This window comes from Polypterus senegalus, chromosome 10 (genome assembly GCF_016835505.1).
Source record: "Polypterus senegalus isolate Bchr_013 chromosome 10, ASM1683550v1, whole genome shotgun sequence".
In the NCBI taxonomy this organism is placed as follows: Eukaryota; Metazoa; Chordata; class Cladistia; order Polypteriformes; family Polypteridae; genus Polypterus; species Polypterus senegalus.
Genome location: NC_053163.1, coordinates 168,178,627 through 168,192,735, shown reverse-complemented (window position 1 = coordinate 168,192,735; position 14,109 = coordinate 168,178,627). Strand labels below are relative to the sequence as shown.

Below are 14,109 nucleotides of genomic sequence, written 5' to 3'. Positions count from 1 at the left end.
ATCTGTTATATTATACATCTCACCTCTACTATGTAGTGATTTTCATATCTATCATGTATATATATATACAGTATATATATATATTTATCTGTCATATAGAGCCTTTCTTATCCATGTATGTATATATCTGTCATATAGTGCCTATCATATGCATATACTATATTTGTCAATCAAAAAGTACCTTTATATCTATATAACTGTATAATATAGTCTCTATCATTTTTAGAAATTCAGAAATGTGAAACACCCAATCCAAACAATCGTAGAACTGTAATAAATATAGAACATTACAGGATTAACAATATTAAAAATGAACCAATAGAAACAAATGCAGATGCACAGACTATATATATATATATATATATATATGTCTATATATATATATATATATATATACCGCGTATTTATATATTGTGGGAAAATGGCCTGGACACAGACAGGCAGACAGCAATGGTTCGCCCAACACACGTTTATTTACTGACTCCATATTTACAAAAGTGCCACACAACCCCAAAACTCCCCCAAAGTCCAGGCCTCATAATGCCTTTTGCTTCTCTCTTCAGGCCACCTCCTTTCCTCTCCTCCAAGACCTTGTCTCATCCTCCCGACTCCAGCCCTCGAATGGAGGGAGGCGGCCCCTTTTATACACACCCGGACGGGCTCCAGGTGCCTGCCGTTTAGCTTCTGCCGGCACTCCCCAGTGTGGCAGAAGTACCAGCTGCGGACCCGGAAGCACTCTGGGTGTCCCCGGTCTTCTCCCCACCAGCACTTCCAGCTGTGGCAGAAGTGCTGAGGGCCAAGGCTCCAAAGGCAGTGGGGCGCCCACGGGCCCCTATAGGGTTGAGCTTCCAAGCTCAGTTCCTGTGGTCCCCAAAGCCACTAGGGTGGTCGCTCCCACATTTTCTGGGGGTGGCGTAAGCCCTCCTCCGGTCCTCCTGGGCATCCCTGCTGGATACCACCCTCAGCCACCTGTGACAATATATATATATATATATATATATATATATATATATATATATATATACACACACACACACAGTATATGAAAGGGAACACGTTGTATTATACAGTATAGAGCCTTTCACATCTATGTGTCTATCTATGTTGTATAGAGTGCCTTTCAAATCTATTTCTCTGTCTTGCATATACTGCCATTCATACCTACAGTACCTCTGTATCCTTTATTACCACTCTGTAAATATAGCTTTTTCTTTTCTGTCAATTTGTTTTCTGTCTTTAATAGTTATATTATTTATAATATCTTTCAGGGCAGCACGGTGGCGCAGTGTGTAGCGATGCTGCCTCGCAGTGAGGAGACCTGGGTTCGCTTGCATGTTCTCCCTGTGTCTGCGTGGGTTTCCTCCCACAGTCCAAAGACATGCCTGTTAGGTGCATTGGTGATCATAAATTGTCCCGAGCATGTGCTTGAGGTGTGTGTGTGTGTGTGTGCGCACTGTGGTGGCAACCTGCCCAGGGTTTTTTCCTGACCTGCACCCTGTGTTGGCAGGGATTGGCTCCAGCAGACCCCCGTGGCCATGTAGTTAGGATATAGTGGGTTGGACAATGACTGATTGACTAATATCGTTCATATCCATCTGCCTTGTTTATAATGCCTTTTGCATTTATGTTAACATAGGAAATGTGCTATAAGAATATAGCAGGCACTATCTATCTATCTATCTATCTATCTATCTATCTATCTATCTATCTATCTATCTATCTATCTATCTATCTATCTATCTATCTATCTATCTATCTATCTATCTATCTATCTAAGTCTACTAGATATTAAATGAATATGGAACAACAGATCTTCTTGATAATAAATACATACCATTACAAACCTAAGAACCAATCACTGTAAGACCCACTACATCCCAGAGCCCATCCGGTCCATCGCAGGGTCCACTGATGCACACAACCACACATGGCCACGTTTAGAGTCACCAACCTGGATTTCTTTGTGGATGTGGGAGGAAGAACCAGACAGGCACCCATAACTTCAATCTTTTAGAGTTTCCCATGGGATTCTAAGAGGCAAATTTGGGTCCACTGCCTGTGGGTTGGGCGACCATCTTATCCAATGGGCCAAAGGAGATGTCCCGGGTTTAAGTGAAAGCGTATCTTCTCAGTAGGCATTTAGACTCGGGATCCATTAGGCAGTGGTGTGTTTACCTGCCTAAAGTTCACCTATCAATATAACAGAAGAAATGATGGAAATAAATCAAAGTCACTGTGTTAGAAATAATATATCTCGATCCGCCACATCTCTTTCTCTTTTAAACCAGACAGACAATTCATGTTTACTTCAACTGAACTCTTCACTCTGGTTTGGGCTGGCACCGCTCCTGCCTTGTACTCACATTCCTCCCTGAATTGGCTCCAGCTGCTCCAAAACGCTGCGCTGGACAAGCAGATTTGGTAGATGGATGTACAGACAAAGACGGCACCCAGGAATCGGATTTTTATAATATATATACAAAATGGCTCCTGTGATGACATGCATGGCATAACAACAGCTTGGCGTGTCTTTAATGATATCACCGTCACCACGTATTTATATAAATGATGAAAAACAATTAAACATGGTTTCAACGAGTGCAATTTTCAAAACCGTGCAGGATTGAAACTCAAACCACATATTGACATCCTATTACTCTTCCTGCTGCTGACGGCTTATGGTTGCCAAAGGACCCGGTGCAGTACACTTCCAGACTGCTGTGAAACCATATGTCCTTCCCAGGGCCCTGCTGTCTGCACCTTCAGGCCGTCTGACAGTGTCGGCTCATGGAGGGCTGCAAGCTCTTTACCACTGGATCTCAGGGCCAGTCCTCAAAACGGCCAAATCGCTCCCCATCTTCTAGGATGACATTGAAAACTGAACTCTTTGAAACGTACTTAACTCCCAGAGACAAAGCCTGCTACTGGGCACGTCTAGCCATCTGGTTTCTTCATTTGATTTGTTTAGCTCTTCTTTATATTTTCAACACTTTTGATTTTTCATCCATGGCTTAAACCTGCGCTTTTTGCACTTCAAAATCTCTTAAGCCCTTCTGGGCAGGATCTGACACAAGGCAGAAACCAACCCTGGACAGAATGCCAGCCCGTCGCCGAGCGGATGAATATTCATTTATCTTTAGATTGTTTGTCCTCGCAATTATCAAAATGCCTGACTTCTGTTTACTCATCATGTTTACTCCCTGCTTATGCTAATGCTAAATAATTTGATTGTAAATGACTTGGGGTAAAACCAAATAAACAAGTGTCAATGTAAAGCCCATCTGCTCGCTTGTGGCTCGTGCTGATTCACTCCTTTTGAAGCCACACGTTTATTTATTTAATGATTTACTTTTCCATAAACAACACCCTTGTGTGTTTCATACATGATACAATTGTCCATGAGCTAGATAGATAGATAGATAGATAGATAGATGTGAAAGGCACTATATAATAGATAGATAGATAGATATGAAAGGCACTATATAATAGATAGATAAATAGATATGAAAGGCACTATATAAGAGATAGATAGATAGATAGATATGAAAGGCACTATATAATATATAGATAGATAGATATACAGAAAGGCACTATATAATAGATAGATAGATTGATAGATAAATAGATGTGAAAGGCACTATATAACAAATAGATAGATAGATGTGAAAGGCACTATATAACAAATAGATACAGTAGATAGATAGAAATGAAAGGCACAACGAATAGATAGATAGATAGATAGATAGATATGAATTTGTAGTATAGTAAGCAGGATTAAATAGATAGATAGATAGAAAGGCACTATAAGATAGATGGACAGATACTGTAGATAGATAGATAGATATGAATTTGTAGTATAGTAAGCAGGATTAGATATTTATAGATGTGAAAGGCACTATATGATAGATAGATAGATGTGAAAGGCACTATATAATAGATAGATAGATAGATAGACATGAAAGGCATTATTTTATAGATAGATTGTAAGGATTGTAAATGACGTGGGGTAAAACCAAATAAAAAGTTCTTAGAATAGTTAGGCTTAAAACAAAGGGAGTGCAGACTGATAAACAAAACGTCATTACAACAGGAAAAGCTGAAGAGGGGAACAACCTGTGACTTGTGGATCTGCTGAGGTGCTTAGTGGTAGCGTGGAGAGTGGGGGGCACGAGTGGGTACGAGTCATTGAACCCAATGCACCCCTTCTACAGCTGAAACCAGGCTGAGAATTACTGGAACTGCATGAACATCAGGTGGGCAGTTTGTGACCCCGGCACACGTTTTAATCCTCTTATAACTCAGCGCGTGTCTCGCACAATAAATAAACGCGTCTTTATGTGTGGGTCAGTTAACTCCACGTTATGGGGACGTGTGTTGAAAGCCCCCTATTGCTGTCTTGTGAGGAGGGCGAGTGCCCCGCCGACCCGACCAGAGATTTACAGTGAATGGCAGTGGGTTGATACTGGAGCGTGTCCAGCATCTCGTATATCACCCTCCGTAAACAGGACATTTGGGTGGTGCGATCAGCCTGCCCACGCTCCCTATCTCTCCTGCAAGGCAGCCACCTGCTCCTCACAGCCCAGCGCACAGCTGTCGAGCTACAAAAACAAATTAACACCCTTTAACTTGGCCTGCGAGCCGCGGTGACACTCTGTCAGTGACGTGTCGGCCGTTTCTAGCACCGCGACTTTCTTCTGTCATTGAGGGCAACGTGTGCGCGAGGTCAGCCTGTGGAGCTGACAACTGCGGCTTCGTCCGTCTTCATACAACTTGTTCCCTTTTATATGTGTGTGTGTGTGTATAGTCTGTCTTTTTTCTACTACTTCCTTTTTATGATTGTTAATCCTATGATCTTCCATATTTATAATTGGATTTAGATTTTTCACCTTTTTGAATTTCTAAAAATGATATAGCTAGACAGATAGACTATGTTATGCAGTTACATAGATATAAAGTGCACTATGTGATTGACAGACACAGTGTATGCATATGATAGGTACTCTATATATATATATATATATATATATATATGCTCAAGCAGTTTATTGTCATTGTGTAACACAACGAAATGACTTTTTGTGACAGCCCCAAGATGCATTTAAAGAAAAGTCAAATAATTCCAAATATGTCGTATACAGTGTTAAGTGATCAAGTAACCAGAGCAAATTATTACACATACATAGACGTAAAAGGCACTATATAAAACATAGCAAGATGTGACAGTCACTATATAATAGATATATCAATACATGTGAAAGGTCTTATATGATTGATAGATTTGAAAAGGAGTATATAATAAACAGATGTGATATTGTAGATATATGTGAAATACACTATATGAAAGATAACAATTTATATAAATGGAATATATACAGTATATATGATAATCACTAAATAATAAATAGTTATGAAATGTGCTGTATACAGATAAACAGACCATATTATACAGTTAGATAAATATGTAAGGCACTATATGATTGATAAATATAGTATTTGTAGAGACAGATGTGAAAAGTACTATGTGATAGATAGATAGATTGATTGGCTCATTGATGTGAAAGGCACTATATAATAGGTAATACTTTGTTCTAGTAGGTTATTGTACTGGTTTTAACAATATCAGTGTACCAGTACAATGACATTAAAGGCTTCCATCCATCCTAAGCAAACCCAAATGCTCACCTACATACATACATACAAGTTGTGGCCTGTGCGGGTGTAACAGATGGAAGTGAAAGACACTTTATAATGATGTATAAATCAACGTGAAAGTCAGCATAGAATATATGTGTGTGATAAAATACAAATGACAATGATGAAACGTAGTGGAAACACAAAGGTATACCCCATGTAATAAGCAAATGGATAACAAAAATGACCCCACAAGTCATATAATCATCAAAAGGTCTAATTGTGTGCTCATCTTCACACTCAGATGCAGGTTCTAGAAATGAATGGCGACTTTAAGCGTAAGTGGCCTTCATATTCGGTTTGAGGCTGATGAGTTGGGACTTCTGGGTCGTTACAAGTTGAAGTGACGTCGCTGTGCCACTGGATCTGACCAAGAGGTAAAAGAGAAGAAGGTGCTGCTGGCCGCGCTCTCTCCTGCTCATATCGAAGCCATGTAGTTGTCCTACTCGCACATGTTTGATGATAGAGAGATATGAAAGGCACTATATAATAGAATTGAGCCAGAGCCTTACAGCGGTATGACCAAGTGAAAGGCATGGACCTTCCCAGCAATGGGTTTTATTCCATCACAATCTTTAGCCAAATATAACAAAGTACAAGGATGGCAAATTAAGAGTTTTCATTCACCAGCGTTTTCCTAGACATGGTGGTATACACTCTTAAAACAACAGTTCTTTAATGGGATTGTACTGGGCTGTGTGATTCTCCATTGAACACTGGTTTGAGGGGGAAAAAATGTTAATTTTGCCTGGGCTTTGTAAAGGTTCCAAATGTGTGGACAAAACTGAAATCTTTAATTTATAGAGAGCGACTGAGCAGGATACTACCAGATCAAGAAAACCCCAACTCCGCCCGTGTTGACTCTACTTGTAAAATCAGGAGTCCATTTGAATTTTTCAAATCTATTATTATCTATTTATGGACCTTGCTATGGAACTAAAGGTTCTTTCATGAACTTACATGTGGATGGGGCTTTTGGGAACCAAAATAGATTTAAAAAAAAAAAAAAAAACTGCTCTGGCCCCTTTATTTGAAAGAGTAATATGCATATTGAAAAAAAAAAAATATATATATATTACCCACGGGATGTTTACATTATGTATCTAATTTAAGGTTATCTAACTGAAAAATAATCAGGTTTGCTGGTATTAGTTTTTCTAGTTACATTAAAAAAATCTCTTATTTGTCACATTAACACAATTCACTGATGTTGAAACAAAGCCATTGAATTATTTTCTTTTAAAGAAAGCTTAATTAGCCTCGGGGATTGTTGACATTACTCAACTCTTTTATGTTAATCTTATTGAAAATGAACAATCTTTAATACTCAAGACGTGTTATTACCATTTTTCTAAGTACACAATTGCATTAAGTTGATTTAGCTTAAAGTAAATAAATTCTGTGAACGCACAATTATCCTATTTTTGCATAAAGTCCAAGGAACCCCCAACCCCTCCATCTTTTCCTTTGCTTCTAATATGGTCATTATTGTTAATATTTCACAAAAAAAAAATGCGATCAAATAAAAATAACAAAGGGTTTTGGATATTGGGGAATAGGATAATAGGGCATTCCATTTACTGGGAATTGATTTTAAATCAAAGGTACATGTGTGTAGAAAGGACGTTTGTCCAGTGCTTATAAGAGAAGAAAACGAGGGGAATGCTTAACAAGAACGTTTTTGTTATAAACTGTAATGGAATTGGTAGGAACTTTCAACAAGACAAGGTTTCTTTGTGGATTGTAATTATTTGTACTGTGTATATAACATTTACCTTTACATAAAAATGATATCATTACATTATATCTGTTCCAGTGTGGTGCTGAGGTGTCACCCGCTGCACTTGGGTCCTAATCCAGGTGGTTTGTTTTGGTGCGCTAAGCACAAGCTCTCTACCTTACCTTCTATATATATATATATATATATATATATATATATATATATATATAAAATGTGTGTGTGTGTGTGTGTGCATTGTTTTTGTTGCCTTATTTTAAATGTTTATTTGCACGTACATCACACCCCGTGCTTTAAAACCTTATTGGAGTTGCCGACGTAATCTACGTGTGCGGATGAACTAATTTCATCATGTTTAAATAAAAAAAATGTAAATATACGAGTATATAGTAAATACAGCATATTTTAAAATATAGATTTTATCGGATTTACTACATTTAGATGTAAAAACTTAAAATAAAAATTAATGAATTTCAAACATTCATTGTTTAAATGACTTGCAATTTGGAGCAAATTGTAGCAAACTGTACTCAAACTAGTTGAGCCAAATATTACTAAAACCCAAATAACAAATAAAATGTAATTATAAATTTGTCCGTTTACATGACAAAAATATTGCAGCCACTTACCGTAATTAAATAACCCTCAAAAATAATTTCAGGTTTTTTATTTTTTATTTTGTCAGTGCAATGTGGTCTGCGTGGACACACATACGTCGTATAGAAACTGGTACACGGGAAAATGTCGCCTTCTTTGTTTTTGCACTTTGAACCTGGAAGCTGCAGCCGAACAACACCGATGCTGCTGCCCCCTCGAATTACTCTTTTAATGATTTAACAACTCAGACTAAATAAACTCATGTAGAATATATATATATATATATATATATATATATATATATATATATATATATATATATATTTTTTTCCCTGTATGAAACATATATTGTTCCCCTATGGCATCGGGCTGAAGATATATTAAAATGGAGTTATCTATATTATTATATATTATTATTATGAACCGTACAAAAAGTATTAGCTTCCAAGACTAAAAATGGACCCTAGCCATGCAAATCCTCCAGAGCCCCGATGCCACGCGTGAGGTTGGCCCGCAGAGCAGAGCAGATGGGTCGACTGGCCCTCTCCGTCTATTCATTAGCGACAGCAAAGGTGCCCCGGCCGGGAGCAGCTGGCCGGGCGCGTGCTGGGGGCGGCTATGATGACCCTAGAGAGTTTAGCGAGCTGCGTTGGGGGTCTAACTGGAGCGCTGGTCACACTGTCTGAGACAGGATGAGCCAGATCGTCGCATCCCTCCAGCCCCGAGCCCATCTGGCACGCAGGAGGAGCCCCCGATGTGCTGCAGACACGGCCGGGCCGCGCGAGCCAGCGAGCGAGTGAGCGCTCTTTACACCTGCCGTTGCCAAGGGCAGTCAGCTGATGGGGACGCTCAGACTGTCTGGGGCGTTAGGGTCGCGGTTTCGGTTTCTGTTTTTCTGCAGAACAGCAGGCCCTGCCAAATGGAGACTCGCACACCTGTATTAACGTGAGGGCGTCTTTGAGTTGCGTCACTCCCCTTAAAGACCCCGAACCGGTGCAGCTTAGAGGTGTGGCAGGCGATTAAGGAAACGGCTTCGGATTCGGAAATGTATAGGGTGGTCCAGATCTAATTATGCAATTTTCATTACGCTATAACTTATTAAGTTTATTACATAGACAATCACCCGAAAATCCCGGATCATCGAGAAGTGTGCGAAATGACGACGTGAAGAATCGTCTTCGCGCCGAACTGGAATCGTCCCCGCATAAATCAAAGTCATTCAAATGATCTGGATCTGCATAATTAGATGTGGACCACCCTGTATAGTAGTTAGCGCCCACTCGTACTTGTGCAGTTCTCGAGTCTCCGACTGCTACTCTCTTCAAAATCAAGACGCCAGAGCAGATCTTTAGCGCGATGCCATAGGGGAACAATTTGCAGGGCTTAAAAGACCCTTCCACATGAAGGTTCCAGAAAGAATTTGTATTTATTTAGCTCTGTCTCAGGCTCCACACAGTAAATAACCACAAATAGATGGTAACACATTTGTTAAATTACCAACGGCTCATGATTTCAAAAGGACTTTTGATGCATTCAATAACAGGCTGTGTTTGGGTTTTCTAAATCTGTTAGGTAGCCCTACCACATATTGAAAATGTTAGGTTTTTACTATTAGGGAGTTTTTCAAAGCACAAAGAATCGACTTCATTAGCAAAGCACTTGTCACAGAATGAAATGGGGCTTGGTCAAGCAATGGAACCACACGACCCAGTAAAGAAGCAGCATTTTAAAGACTGTACTTCAAGGGCACAAAGATGTCTAAGCATATCAGGAGTTATCAGCCCATTATCGGCCTGTGAGTAATTCCTTTAGTTACAAGCCATGCTTTAAGGGTCTTTCTACACTCTTAACAATGTTGCTTCTTATATTACACTTTACGGCTCTTTACTGGGTTGTGTGGATCCATTCCTGGTCTGAGCCCCATTTTATTCTGAGAAGGCCTCTTTGCATGAGAATGAAGTTGGCCGGCCTGTCCTCTGGTACTGTGAGTGCTGTGCAGAGTGGAGGCAAGACCTCCATGTTCTTTCCCAGTTGATTCTGGGGTCTGGCAGGGGTCTGTTCTGCTCCTACTCTGTTCAATGTTTGCATGGACCAGGGTGTTGGGCAAGGTTGTGGGGCACCTGTTGGTGAAGAAAGATTCACGGATCTTGACTTTGCTGACGATGCTGTGATCTTCGTGTAGTCAATTGAGACTCTGATCGAGGCACTCGACAGACTGAGTGAGGAGTCTGAGTGTGTGGGCTGGCGAGCATCTTGATAAAAACCAACAGCCAGGCCTTTAATGACCTCTTGGGCACGGCCATCAGCAGTGTGCATGTCTGTCTGCGGAGAGAGTGTCGACCTCGTCGAGAGGTTTACTTACCTCGGCAGTGACATTCATGTCTCTGGTGACTCTTCCTATGAAGTCAGTAGACGGATTGGGAGAGCATGGAGGGTTCATGAGGTCACTGGAAAGGGGTGTGTGGCGCTCCCAATGATACTTCTTATGATGATGACATTTAACTGTTTTTCCACATTTTAATGACGTCGGTGTGTTTTGACAAAAGGAGAACTCCAGAACTTGATGTGCCTGTGTAAATGTGGATTTTTAAGAAACTAGGTTTCTGCCTATTTGGGTTATTCACTTTATACGTGTGCATAAATACACTCATTGATTGGGGAAAAATAATTTAATTAATTTTAACACAAGGCTACAGCATCACAAAATGTGAAAAAGTGAAGAGCTTGGAATACTTTCTGAAGGCACAGCATCTTGATGGGGAAAAAAAGGAAGAAATGTAGCACTTGGATGTCCCCTAATGGTTAGAAGGTGGCAGTACCAGAGCAAGCTTTTATATCTATACTAGCGACTTGGAGCCCGATCGGACCGGGCTACAAATTCTACGTTTGTGAAATCCATACTTTCTCTGCAAAGAATTATTTGTTTTTTTTAAGTCCTTGAAATGATTTTGTTATCATGGCACTGACTTGTGCTTAAAATAGACCTTTTCGGCCGATGAAATGAAGAGCTTCCTGTTTAAAAGGGGCTGCGAGACGTGAACTCAACTCTTCGGCGCACCTCATTTGATTTTTTTTTTCCGGCAAACAAATTTTCAAAACAAACCGTATTAGTAATAATTATGTTGGCGTGTGTCATTTTAGATCTGTGATCGGCTAAAATTTAAACAATGACCGTTGTTAATACCCAGCCGTCATTACTCATTTTGCCAATAGATGTCAGAAGGACGGATGCCAAAACCGAACTGCCCAAAGATAGACTTCGACGTACCAAGCAAATAGCGATACGTTCTAAATTAGTTACGGTTCCAGAGCTGTCGATGATGTTAGTCCTGGAAAGTACGCCCCACCAAACCAACGTTCCAAAAAAGCAACCGAACTTACTGTTATCTGCTCGAACCAACACCGACTTACTATACTCGGCCGTCCAGCTGCGCCACTGAAGTATTCGTACATTCTTAGCCAATCATGTGATACTGTGCCCGCGTGTTGTGCCACGTGATGTTCTAACTACAGAGGCAGAGTCCCATTGCATGGTTGTAACTTGTATTGAGTCGAGGTATTGACACGAACACCATACATACGGATAGTATTAAATTATATATAAGGATGTATATATATATATATATATATATATATATATATATATATATATATATATATATATATATATATATATATATATATACAGTGGGATGCAAAAGTTTGGGCAACCTTGTTAATAGTCATTATTTTCCTGTATAAATCGTTGGTTGTTACGATAAAAATGTCAGTTAAATATATCATATAGGAGACACACACAGTGATATTTGAGAAGTGAAATGAAGTTTATTGGATTTACAGAAAGTGTGCAATAATTGTTCAAACAAAATCAGGCAGGTGCATAAATTTGGGCACCACAAAAAAGAAATGAAATCAATATTTAGTAGATCCGCCTTTTGCAGAAATTCCAGCCTCTAAACGCTTCCTGTAGGTTCCAATGAGAGTCTGGATTGTGGTTGAAGGTATTTTGGACCATTCCTCTTTACAAAACATCTCTAGTTCATTCAGGTTTGATGGCTTCCGAGCATGGACAGCTCTCTTTAACTCACACCACAGATTTTCAATTCTATTCAGGTCTGGGGACTGAGATGGCCATTCCAGAACGTTGTACTTGTTCCTCTGCATGAATGCCTTAGTGGATTTTGAGCAGTGTTTCAGGTCGTTGTCTTGTTGAAAGATCCAGCCCCGGCGCAGCTTCAGCTTTGTCACTGATTCCTGGACATTGGTCTCCAGAATCTGCTGATACTGAGTGGAATCCATGTGTCCCTCAACTTTGACAAGATTCCCAGTCCCTGCACTGGCCACACAGCCCCACAGCATGATGGAACCACCACCATATTTTACTGTAGGTAGCAGGTGTTTTTCTTGGAATGCTGTGTTCTTTTTCCTCCATGCATAACACCCTTTGTTATGCCCAAATAACTCCATTTTAGTTTCATCAGTCCACAGCACCTTATTCCAAAATGAAGCTGGCTTGTCCAAATGTGCTTGAGCAGACCTCAAGCGGCTCTGTTTGTGCTTCCTCTTCATCACTCTCACATACAGCATCTCCTTGTGTAAAGTGCGCTGAATGGTTGAACGATGCACAGTGACTCCATCTGCTGCAAGATGATGTTGTAGGTCTTTGGTGCTGGTCTGTGGGTTGACTCTGACTGTTCTCACCATTCGTCGCTTCTGTCTATCCGAAATCTTTCTTGGTCTGCCACTTGAGCCTTAACTTGAACTGAGCCTGTGGTCTTCCATTTCCTCAATATGTTCCTAACTGTGGAAACAGACAGCTTCAATCTCTTGGACAGCTTTCTGTATCCTTCCCCTAAACCATGATGGTGAACAATCTTTGTCTTCAGGTCATTTGAGAGTTGTTTTGTGACCCCCATGTTGCTACTCTTCAGAGAAACTTACAATGGACCCCCTTAAATACTCGGATTCACCTGTGTATGTAGGTCAGGGGTCACTGAGCTTACCAAGCCAATTGGAGTTCCAATAATTAGTTCTAAAAGTTTGGGAATCAATAAAATGACAAAGGTGCCCACATTTATGCACCTGCCTGATTTTGTTTGAACAATTATTGCACACTTTCTGTAAATCCAATAAACTTCATTTCACTTCTCAAATATCACTGTGTGTGTCTCCTATATGATATATTTAACTGACATTTTTTATCGTAACAACCAACGATTTATACAGGAAAATAATGACTATTAACAAGGTTCCCCAAACTTTTGCATCCCACTGTATATATATATACTGTTCAAAAGAATTAAAGGAACACTTTTTAATCAGAGTATAGCATAAAGTCAATGAAACTTATGGGATGTTAATCTGGTCAGTTAAGTAGCAGAGGGGGTTGTTAATCAGTTTCAGCTGCTGTGGTGTTAATGAAATTAACAACAGATGCACTAGAGGGGCAACAATGAGATGACCCCCAAAACAGGAATGGTTTAACAGGTGGAGGCCACTGACATTTTTCCCTCCTCATCTTTTCTGACTGTTTCTTCACTAGTTTTGCATTTGGCTACAGTCAGTGTCACTACTGGTAGCATGAGGCGATACCTGGACCCTATAGAGGTTGCACAGGTAGTCCAACTTCTCCAGGATGGCACATCAATACGTGTCATTGCCAGAAGGTTTGCTGTGTCTCCCTGCACAGTCTCAAGGGCATGGAGGAGATTCTAGGAGACAAGCAGTTACTCTAGGAGAGCTGGAGAGGGCCATAGAAGGTCCATAACCCATCAGCAGGACCAGTATCTGCTCCTTTGGGCAAGGAGGAACAGGATGAGCACTGCCAGAGCCCTACAAAATGACCTCCAGCAGGCCACTGGTGTGAATGTCTCTGACCAAACAACCAGAAAGACTTCATGAGGGTGACCCAAGGGCCCCATGTCCTCTAATGGGCCCTGAGCTCACTGCCCAGCAGCATGCAGCTCGATTGGCATTCGCCATAGAATACCAGAATTGGCAGATGCACCACTGGTGCCCTGTGCTTTTACAGATGAGAGCAGGTTCACCCTGAGCACGTGACAGAAGTGAAAGGGTCTGGAGAA

General features: G+C 40.4%; 1 protein-coding gene across 1 annotated transcript in view; it reads right to left on the bottom strand.

Moving 5' to 3' along the window:
* The window catches only part of cbfa2t2 (CBFA2/RUNX1 partner transcriptional co-repressor 2), a 99,103-nt gene extending 87,616 nt beyond the window's left edge, over nucleotides 1–11,487 (bottom strand). The window contains exons 1-2 of the mRNA XM_039767365.1: nucleotides 11,408–11,487; nucleotides 1,952–2,190 (exon numbers count right to left, since the gene is read on the bottom strand). The gene's annotated coding sequence lies outside the window, so the exon portion shown is untranslated. The remainder of the gene's footprint in view (nucleotides 1–1,951; nucleotides 2,191–11,407) is intronic.
* Nucleotides 11,488–14,109: the final 2,622 nt, after the last annotated feature.